This window comes from Sarcophilus harrisii, chromosome 6 (genome assembly GCF_902635505.1).
Source record: "Sarcophilus harrisii chromosome 6, mSarHar1.11, whole genome shotgun sequence".
NCBI lineage: Eukaryota > Metazoa > Chordata > Mammalia > Dasyuromorphia > Dasyuridae > Sarcophilus > Sarcophilus harrisii.
The window spans coordinates 16558505-16567425 of NC_045431.1; the positions used below are offsets into that span (position 1 = coordinate 16558505).

An 8921-nucleotide genomic window follows, 5' to 3' on the forward strand; every position below is an offset into this window, starting at 1 on the left:
TCTGGATGGAAATCTCACTGGGGAGATAACTAGTACCTGTACACACTAAAAGTGATTAGCAAGGTACAGCATGAAGGGCCAAATGAAAAGTGCAGTCAGCCAATATTGTATGAATTTAAGGGACAGATACAGAGACAAAGAGATATAGAGACAGAAGGAGAGAGAGAGAGAAAAAAAGAGATAGAGATAGAAACAGAAGGAAAGAAAAAGAGACAAAGAGAGACATAGAGATAGAGACAGGGAGAGAGAGAGAGAAAAAGAGACAGAGACAGAGAGAGACAGAGAGGGAAAGAGAAAAAGAGAGACAGAGAGATAGAGACAGGAGAGAGAGAGACAGAGAGATAGAGACAGAAGGAGAGAAAAAAAAGATAAACACAGAGAGACATAGAGATAGAGTCAGAGGGAGAGAGAGAAAAAGAGGCAGCGGCAGAGAGACAGAGAGAAAGAGACAGAGGGAGACAAAGAGAGACAGAGAGAGACAGAAAAAGAGAGACATACTTCCCAAAAATCCACATTTAAATGGTTTTTAAGGAAGTGATAATGCACATTTCCATAGCATTTTAGCTTACAAAGCATTCCCCTCCTCAGAACAAGCTAAGGGGCTTTAGTCGTAGGATCATTAGTCCCATTTTAGAGATGAGAAAATAGTCTTTTAGAGTTAAAAATAACTTCTTGGTGCCCATAGAGCTAGGTGGTGATAGAATCAGAATTCAAACCTGACTTTTCCAATTTCACTTCACCACCATATTTCTTTATTGAACAGGTAGCACAGAACATTGGGCTTTCCGACTTGCAAGAAGACCTAGATTCAAATTGCACCTTAGATGCTTACTAGCTGGATAACCCTGGGCAGACTCTTAACCCCTACTTACCTCAGGTTCCTCATCTGTAAAATGAGCGTCAACACTATTACCTAACTCACAGAGTCATCGTGAAGATCAGATAAGGTAAAGCAAATGGAATAATGCAAGAAAAGTGCTCCGCAAATCTTCCAGGGCCATCTCAAGGCTAGCTATTGCCATTCTCACCCTCATTTTTGTTTCTAATGAAAAATGAATGAGCAGGAGGGGGGCCGTGGCAGAAGCAGGCTGGGTGATAGGGACAGGTTGAATAGCTAGGGAGAGTGAAGGTTGCTTTGGGGGTTGCTAGGCGAGGGCAAAAAGCTTGAACAAAGGTGAGATGAAGGCACTAGGTGGCAGAGGGCAGATTGGGGAGGCAATGAATAAAGGAGCCTGTTGGGGTATTGATTCATATGGCAGGAACATGGCTGCCTGAAGTGTAAATTGGAAAAAAAAAAAAAAAAACTGTGGAGGGCTTTGGAGGCCGGTGTAAGAAATGAACATAGAGAAGATGGTGACCAAAGAGCAGAGCTTTGGTCCTGGAAGCCCCAGGGACCGGGAGTGGTCTGGGAGGGGGCCTGATGGATGTGCTCCTTTCATAGCAATGGCAGGTTTGCTTTGACTAAGGTCTCCAGAGCAAGAAGGGATAGCTGGGGGAGGCTGCTGGAGGCAAGACCATGGTGAGATTGCCCTGATGGATGGCTAGATGAGTGAAAGAAAGGCCTTTGGGACCTTGTGTCGCTGCCCTGATCAGTCAGGACAGGCTGGGCTCCACGGCAGGTGTTGCACATCTAGGAGACTGTCTCCAGAGCTCTGGGACTGGTCTGCAGGGTTCACAAATAGGACAGATGGCAAGAAGGTGGCTAAGTGGGATGTGAGGGACGCTGAGCCTTGGCCAGACAGAGAAGTCCGTATCCGAGCCTGTTCCCACATCCAGAAACTGGGACGGCACAAAGCCCCAAATGGTCCAGAGAAGGGTCACCAGTACCGTGCAGGTGCCATGCTGTAGGAGGAGCGCTTGAGGGCATTAGGGATGCTTAACATGAAAAAGAAGAGACTTGAGCCATAGGGAGAGGAGGTCAGCGTGGCAACAATCAAGTATTGATTAGGCTCCGTATGGATGGAGAATCAGTCTCCTTAGCACTGTCCTACAGATCAGTCTTAAAAGCAATGGGTACAAGTGAGGAAGAGCAAAGTTCCATGAAACAAAGGGCATTTTAGAGTCATAGATTGAGAGGAACTCTTAGAGATCATCTCAGACTTACTTCATTCATTCATCTAGTTGTTTATTTTTAAGACAGCTAGGTGGAACAGTGGACAGTCCACTGGGCTCAGAGTCAGGAAGATCAGAGTTCAAATACAGCCTCTGACACTAGCCATGTGATTCCATTTGCCTCAGTTTCCTCATCTGTAAAATGAGCTGTAACAGGAAACAGCAAGCCGCTCCAATATCTTTGCCAAGAAAATCCTAAATGGGGTCATAAGAGTTGGACACAACTGAACGACACATTTTTAAAAATAAATGAAAACCGGAAAGTTTAAGGAAATGACGGGGTCCTTAAACTTGTCCATGAAACCTGTCCGGTGGGTTCTCTGGGAAGAGTGAGTTTTCTATCCATGGAGATCTCTAGGGAGGAACTAGTTAAACTCTTGCATGGGAATATTGGAGAAAGGATTCTTGTTTACTTAGGGTTCAAGCAGCGGCTCTCTGAGATCATGGAGCTGCTCTCTGTAGCCTTGGTTACCTTTTGTACTTTAGAAACCTTCCCATTTCATCCCCCTTCTAGCTAGCTCTTGGGTTCTCCGTGCCTGGGGGTAGCCCCCCTCTCTCAACCCATCAGTCAGAGCTTCAATGTTAGACCACTGGAGGGGGGCCTGCCCAGAAGAAGAAGCCTGGAGGACTATTAAGTAGAAAAGTCTTTTTAAGGATTATCTTAGGAAGGAAAACAAATCCCCTAGAAACTCCTTTGTTAAATAAAGGCTACCTGTGAGTCATGGCATCAGAAAGACAGTTTGTATGACTCATGCTGGAGCTGAGGGATGTTTAAGAGAAAAAAAGCCAAATGCTTAACAGAGAAGGATGTTAGCCTTATTGTCTGGGTGTGTGGATGTACACAGCTGCTTGGCGACATGGAGAAACACAGGAAAAACTCGTCCCTGGGCCTAGGCTACTGGGAAAGGTCAGGTTATCTCCTCAGGCCGCGGCAGGCGGTGGGGTCAGGGATGCAAGTTAGGGCCTTTTTCCTAAAGGGAACCAGGATCCAGGGCTTTGGTTCCATTAGGAGGCAGCATGGTTTAGTGGCAAGACTCTCCTTATTGTGAATCATACAGGGACGCCTCATGGGATCTGAAAAATCATTAAGTCTAACCCCTTTTCTTGGATAGAAGAGAAAATCAGGATGCAGAGAGAAATCCTGCAGTGGAAAGAGGCCCCTGGTTTTATGGTCAAATGGGGCTGGTCCCGTGTGTGGGCTCCGGGAAGCTGCTTTGTCTCTCTGTGCCTCAGTTTCCCTACCTGAAAAGCAAGAGATGGTTGAATGAGATCATCTCTCGGGGCCCTTTTCATCTGAAATCTTACTGCTTTGGGTAAAGATAAAGCTGCTTGCTGTCACCTGACAAGTTAGTGACAGAACTGGAGCTATTAGCCAGATTCACTGGTTGGTTGGAGATCACACGACCCTGGAATGATATTCTGTTGTTGTTGTCCAGCTCTTTGAGACCCGATTTGGGGGCTTCTTGGTAATGATACTGGAGGGGCTGGCCATTCCCTTCTCCAGCTCGGGAGGAAGCGCAGGCAAACAGGGTGCAGCGACTTGCCCAGAGTCACACAGCTGGCATCTCAGGCCAGACTTGGATATCCCTGACTCCAAGCCCAGCGCTTTGCCCACTGCCCTGGCCAGCTGCCCCTGGGTGCTTGATAAGTGGTGGTTATTTTTTATTGAATCAGAAGGGCTATAATGAGTTCCCTCTGCCCCTGACCTGGCTGACAAGCCCATGCCGACCATTCCCAGAAAAGGAATAGGGGCAGCTGAAGCAGGCAGGGGATCAAGAATACCCATACGGGCTCTGGCAAGAGACACAGCCTTAGAGATTTAATGCCGTGCCAGGATCTTTCCTAGGGAACTAGGGGCAGAGAAAACCAGGCTAATGTGCAGCAGAGGGCTTTGGGTCTGGACCACACACAGGAGGCCCGGAGTGGGAAAGAGTAGGGAGACCTGTTCAGTTTGCTCAGACCAATGCATGAAATCTCCTTCCCTCCCTCCACTTCTTCCTTCCAGAGAAAGAGAAAAAGCCTTTCTCCCAATTTCTGTTTCTTAAGAATACATTTCCTGCTTCCTCTTATCTTTTAAATATGATAAACTTAATTAACTCTTGCATTTATTGCTCTAGATTTCAATATTCCAACAGGACAGAGTGAGAAACAAAAGGTAAAGCAGCTTAAGGTGAAAGAGAAATATATATTTTTATAATTAAAGCTTAATTTTCATCAGAGAAATTGTCTGGCTGGGATGTGAGGCCAGAGTGGGCTGAGCTGCAGAAAGAGAATTGTTCATTTATACTTTTGCCCTGCATCTTTCTAGGGAGCGGTGGCAGCTTTGACTAGGAGAGGATCTGAGGAGCTGGGATGGGCTTAGGAGATGGGGCCTTCTTAGGTACTTCCCTTTTCCTCCATTTTGGGGGAAAATCATTCCTCCAAGGATGGAAGAGCTGAGGAGGAATGCAGCCCGTGCTATGGAGAAGGAGGTGCAACCTGCTCCCCCAGAACCACAGAGAACTTGCCCAGCACTGCCAGACTTACCCAGGATCACACAGCTAGCAAATGTCTGAGTTGGATCAAGTAACCTTATTATTGAATCCGATCCACAAAGACCCAGAGCTAAGGGTGCCGGGCCACTCCTTATATCAACAAAGGTAATAAATGTTTATTGCAGACATGATGTCATACTAGGTAAATTGCCACCCTTTTTGTAATTATCCAGGAGGATGTGTCATAATAATAAATAATAATAATAGCTAGCCTTTACATAGTGCTTCAAGTTTACAAAAGCTTTGCAAATATTTATTTATCAGCTCAAAAACACACCCGAGAAGCAGGTTTATCCCTATTTTGTAAAAGTGGAAACTGAGGCAGACAAAGATGCTGTTTGATGAAGCATTTGAATTGAGGTCTTCCTGTCTCCAGGTCTAAGTTCTGAATGGCCTCGCTGCTGGAAAAACCCCTTTCCATGAAGAATTTTGTTTTGCCTTACAACCTCGGAGCTGGCTCAGTGCCTTGTATACAAAACGAATGAATAAATATTCCTTGGATTGGATGGTATAGAATATGCAATGCATTTTTAATAGGAGTCCACCCCCTTCCCCTTCTGTGCCTCTGCTGTGCTCAGAGTTGTATCTCTTAGGATGAATTAGATTCTCACAAAGCCAGGGCTACATTACAGCTGCTTAAAGGTTAACTGTATATTTGTGTGCTTTTCATTTTTTAAAAAATTTTAAAAGGTTATCTTTTTAACCAGGATGTGTGCATATGTCGGGACATAATACAAAACACCTCCACATTCCCTGTTTATGCCATAATGCTTCTCAATGAGGCAATAATGCCTCAATGAGAACAAAGTTGAGATCACCAGCGGTTTTACTTTCCCTCTCCAAGGAAAATTTCCTTTTCTTGGGTTACCAGTTATGATGGCCGGCAGAATAGGATGGATGGCTTGGTGTTGATTTTGCCACTGAGATTTTTTTCTAGAATATTGTTGTCTTTTCTTCAGTGTTCCCAAACTGGCTTGGAAAGGGTATTGATACATTTGTTCAGATAAAATTTCAAAGCATTTGGCAAAAATAGGACAACTAGAACGATTATTACTCCTTGTTTTGGAAATGGAGAAATTCAGACTCAGAGATGGTTATAGTCACATGTCAGTCAACTATTGAGGTATTAATTCAGCCTCAGACTTTTGACTTTTCTGAAAATCTAGACTTTCCCTGAAGCATTTGTGGACAAATATCATTGACATTTGTTGTTATTTTTATTAGGAACTTTGCTGATACCAAATAAAATAAACATTTGCACACACACACACACACATATATATGTATATATATATATGTGGTATATATATACCTTACAAAAGAGATTTGTGCATGAAAGTACAGATCTCTGTTATGTACAGTTTGTTCCTCTTTTTGGTTTTATCCTAAGATGAACCTCTAGCTTTTAAAACCATCCTGCTTGTCTGATTTCTAAGTCAATTATTTAAAATGAATAAAGGGCAAAAACTTGATTTATCTGACTTGAAATCAAGAGCAGGACTCGGGATTAACGGAGTCGGAGATAATTGCATCAGTTATATAGATTTGGGGTAGTACTCACCGTACTTGAAAAATTAAGTGAACCAATCTAAGTTATCGGAGCAATATGGATCAGCTCTATGGTCCCTGTTGTCCCAAATGGTTTTGTGGTAAGCAGTTCACTTGGAGAGAGTACCAGGGAGTAGGAGTCAGGAGCAGATGTGACAGATAAATGAAGAAATCTGTTCCTGGGTGGCTCTTGGCAAGCTTTGGAGGTATCTGGCAAAAGCGGGAGAAGAGAAGAGGGCTGAGGGAGAGAGGGCAGAGAAAAGGCTCCACTTTTTTATTTCCTAGAGTTTGGGGAACAAGCTTTTTTGCAAACCTTACAAAATAGAGTTTGCTAGAATTCTCTCTTGATGAAAAGGGGAAACTGGCAAGAAGAATGGGATTTTCTGAAAACCTAAAAGAATCCAGCACATGGATTCTGCTCCATTAGCTTCCAGAACTCCAGCAAGCTGACAGTCACTCCAGGCGGTAATCTAGCTACATTTTTTCAGCATTAGTTAAAAAGTACACACTTGATCATATCTTACAGTAGATCTTGTTCACAGCCCCTTGTATCTGAAAGCATATCTTGTGCGTGCCTCCCGAGCCCTTTAGCTGGAGGGAACCACAGGGACCAAATTTTCTGCTTTGTCTCACAGAAGGGAATTGCTTGAGAACAAGCGTCTTATTTACCAAGGGACCGAATGACTCACGGGCCAATCTACCAGTCAAGGGAAATTGGATCCCAAGTCCTGATTTTGCTTAAAATGTCCTGCTCCTGAAGAAAAGGATGAATTTTGGTCTTGGAAAAGTCCACGTGGCCTAATCGAGTTTACCTGAACTCAGCAGATGAATTTGCCAAGACTCTACTTTATTGGCACTCGTGTCGTACGGACTAAATGGAACTCCTTAAATAAACGGGAAATTGTAGACACAGTCCAGAGTGCAGGATTTATTTTTATTTAGAAAGTTTGAAGAGGAAAAGTTGAAATCCAATTTAAATATTTAGTCAAAGAGGAAATAGAGAGACAGTTGTAAATATTCTGACTTAGACATGGGACTAGGAGAAAACTGAAGATTTTTCTGAGGTCAAGTATAATTCATAAATAAACCCCATAGTTAAAGAAAAAAAATTTTCCGGAAGTTCAGAGGATTAATATTGTCCAGTCACAACTATTAGAATTGAGAGCGACCAGAGAGATTGTAAATCCCTCCTGTGACAGAGAAGTGGAGTAACCTAAGATGTTGCCACAGCTACTGCACAGTTGCCACAACTACAGCCAGTCGGTGACCCAGAGAAGCAATGGGCTGCAAAGAGTATCGTACCTGGAGTGTGGAGACCCGGGATCATGTGATTGTGGACAAATGGCTTGACTCTTCCGGCCTTTGGTTTCTCCATCTATAAAACAGGGACAAGTTAGGACTAGTAGTCAAGATAATAATAAGCACTAATCCAAAGACTGCTTTAAGGCTTGTAAAAATTGTACATATATTATCACATTTGATCTTTACAAACAACCCTGGAAGGCAGGTGCTATTATTGTTGCCATTTTATAGACAAGGAAACTCATGCTGAGAAAGATTAAGTGATTTATTTACTCTGGGTCACACAGCTATTAAATATGTCAAGCAGGATTCTTGTCCCCACCTGTGTCATCTAACTGACCCAAGGGGAAGAAAAATGTTGTGCGATTCTCTATTCAGTTCTCTACATTATCCCCACTTTGCATGAAGGCGACTCCTTTTTCTGGCATAGACTGGCCACAAGCCTCCCTTCTCCTGCCCCTTTTGGACAGTTCTTTCTCCTATTTCAACACCCTCCCTACTTCTAGGACAGTCCTAGGGACCAAGAGAAAGGGCAAGACATCCCTTCTCTGTGTCTGTGAGATATTCCTAACCCAGGGGGCTCATATGGGAAACTCACCTAGGTTCTAGAAATGGGGTTCCCATTCTACTAATCTCTAGATGTTGGAGTCTGGATGTAGAAGTTTTATAAGTGGAGGGGAGGGTCTTGATCTACAATGTTCTTGAGGGTATCTCTCAGTTCTCTCCAACACAAGAGGAAATCTAGAGTTTTCTTTAGCCTCCTCCTACATTTCTCTGAGGCTATGGCTTGGCGTCCTGACCAGTAACTAGCTCATCACCAGCTCTCCAGCCCTGACACAGGCTGCAGTTATTAGGATATGATTCAACTTCAAAATGTTTCCTGACCAAAGGGGAAAGAGTTGTAGCATCAGATAACTGAAGCTGATTGAACAGAATTTTTTTTAGCCTAATGAAGTGAGATGGGAAATGTACACTTCCTGGACAAAGGAAACTTGGCTTAAAACTTTGATTTTGATCCTTTCTAGATGGGGGACAGTAATCAAATCATTTAAGTTCTCTGAATTTCTCACTTTTCTGCTTTATAAAATGGACTGTCCTCTACACAGTTGTTGAGAGATTCAGATGAGGGAAAGTATATTACATTCTTTACCTGCCTTAAAGCAGAAGTGCAAGGAGATGCTCCAGAAGAAGGTACTCTGCCTGGCTTAGATTCCAAGATGGCGACCTCTACCAATTCCTATTCTCCTGAGCTTTTCTTTGGAGGTTCAAAAGGAAGAAGTGACTAGATGGAGAATTTGGTCTTCCCTGTTACATAGGAAAGTGAAATTTGCAATTAGACCTAGGCAACTCTTTACTAACTTTATTGATCAAATAAGACTAGGTGATTTAGTAGGAAGGAAGAGTCACAAAAATATATTGTCCCCA

General features: G+C 43.4%; 1 long non-coding RNA gene across 1 annotated transcript; it reads right to left on the reverse strand.

Annotated features, from left to right (window-relative positions):
• Window positions 1–6043: 6043 nt before the first annotated feature.
• Window positions 6044–8337, reverse strand: LOC116419927. Its single transcript, XR_004230252.1, has 3 exons — window positions 8095–8337; window positions 7497–7569; window positions 6044–6404 (listed from the first exon to the last, which is right to left on the reverse strand). It is a non-coding gene; the product is annotated as an uncharacterized LOC116419927 (long non-coding RNA).
• Window positions 8338–8921: the final 584 nt, after the last annotated feature.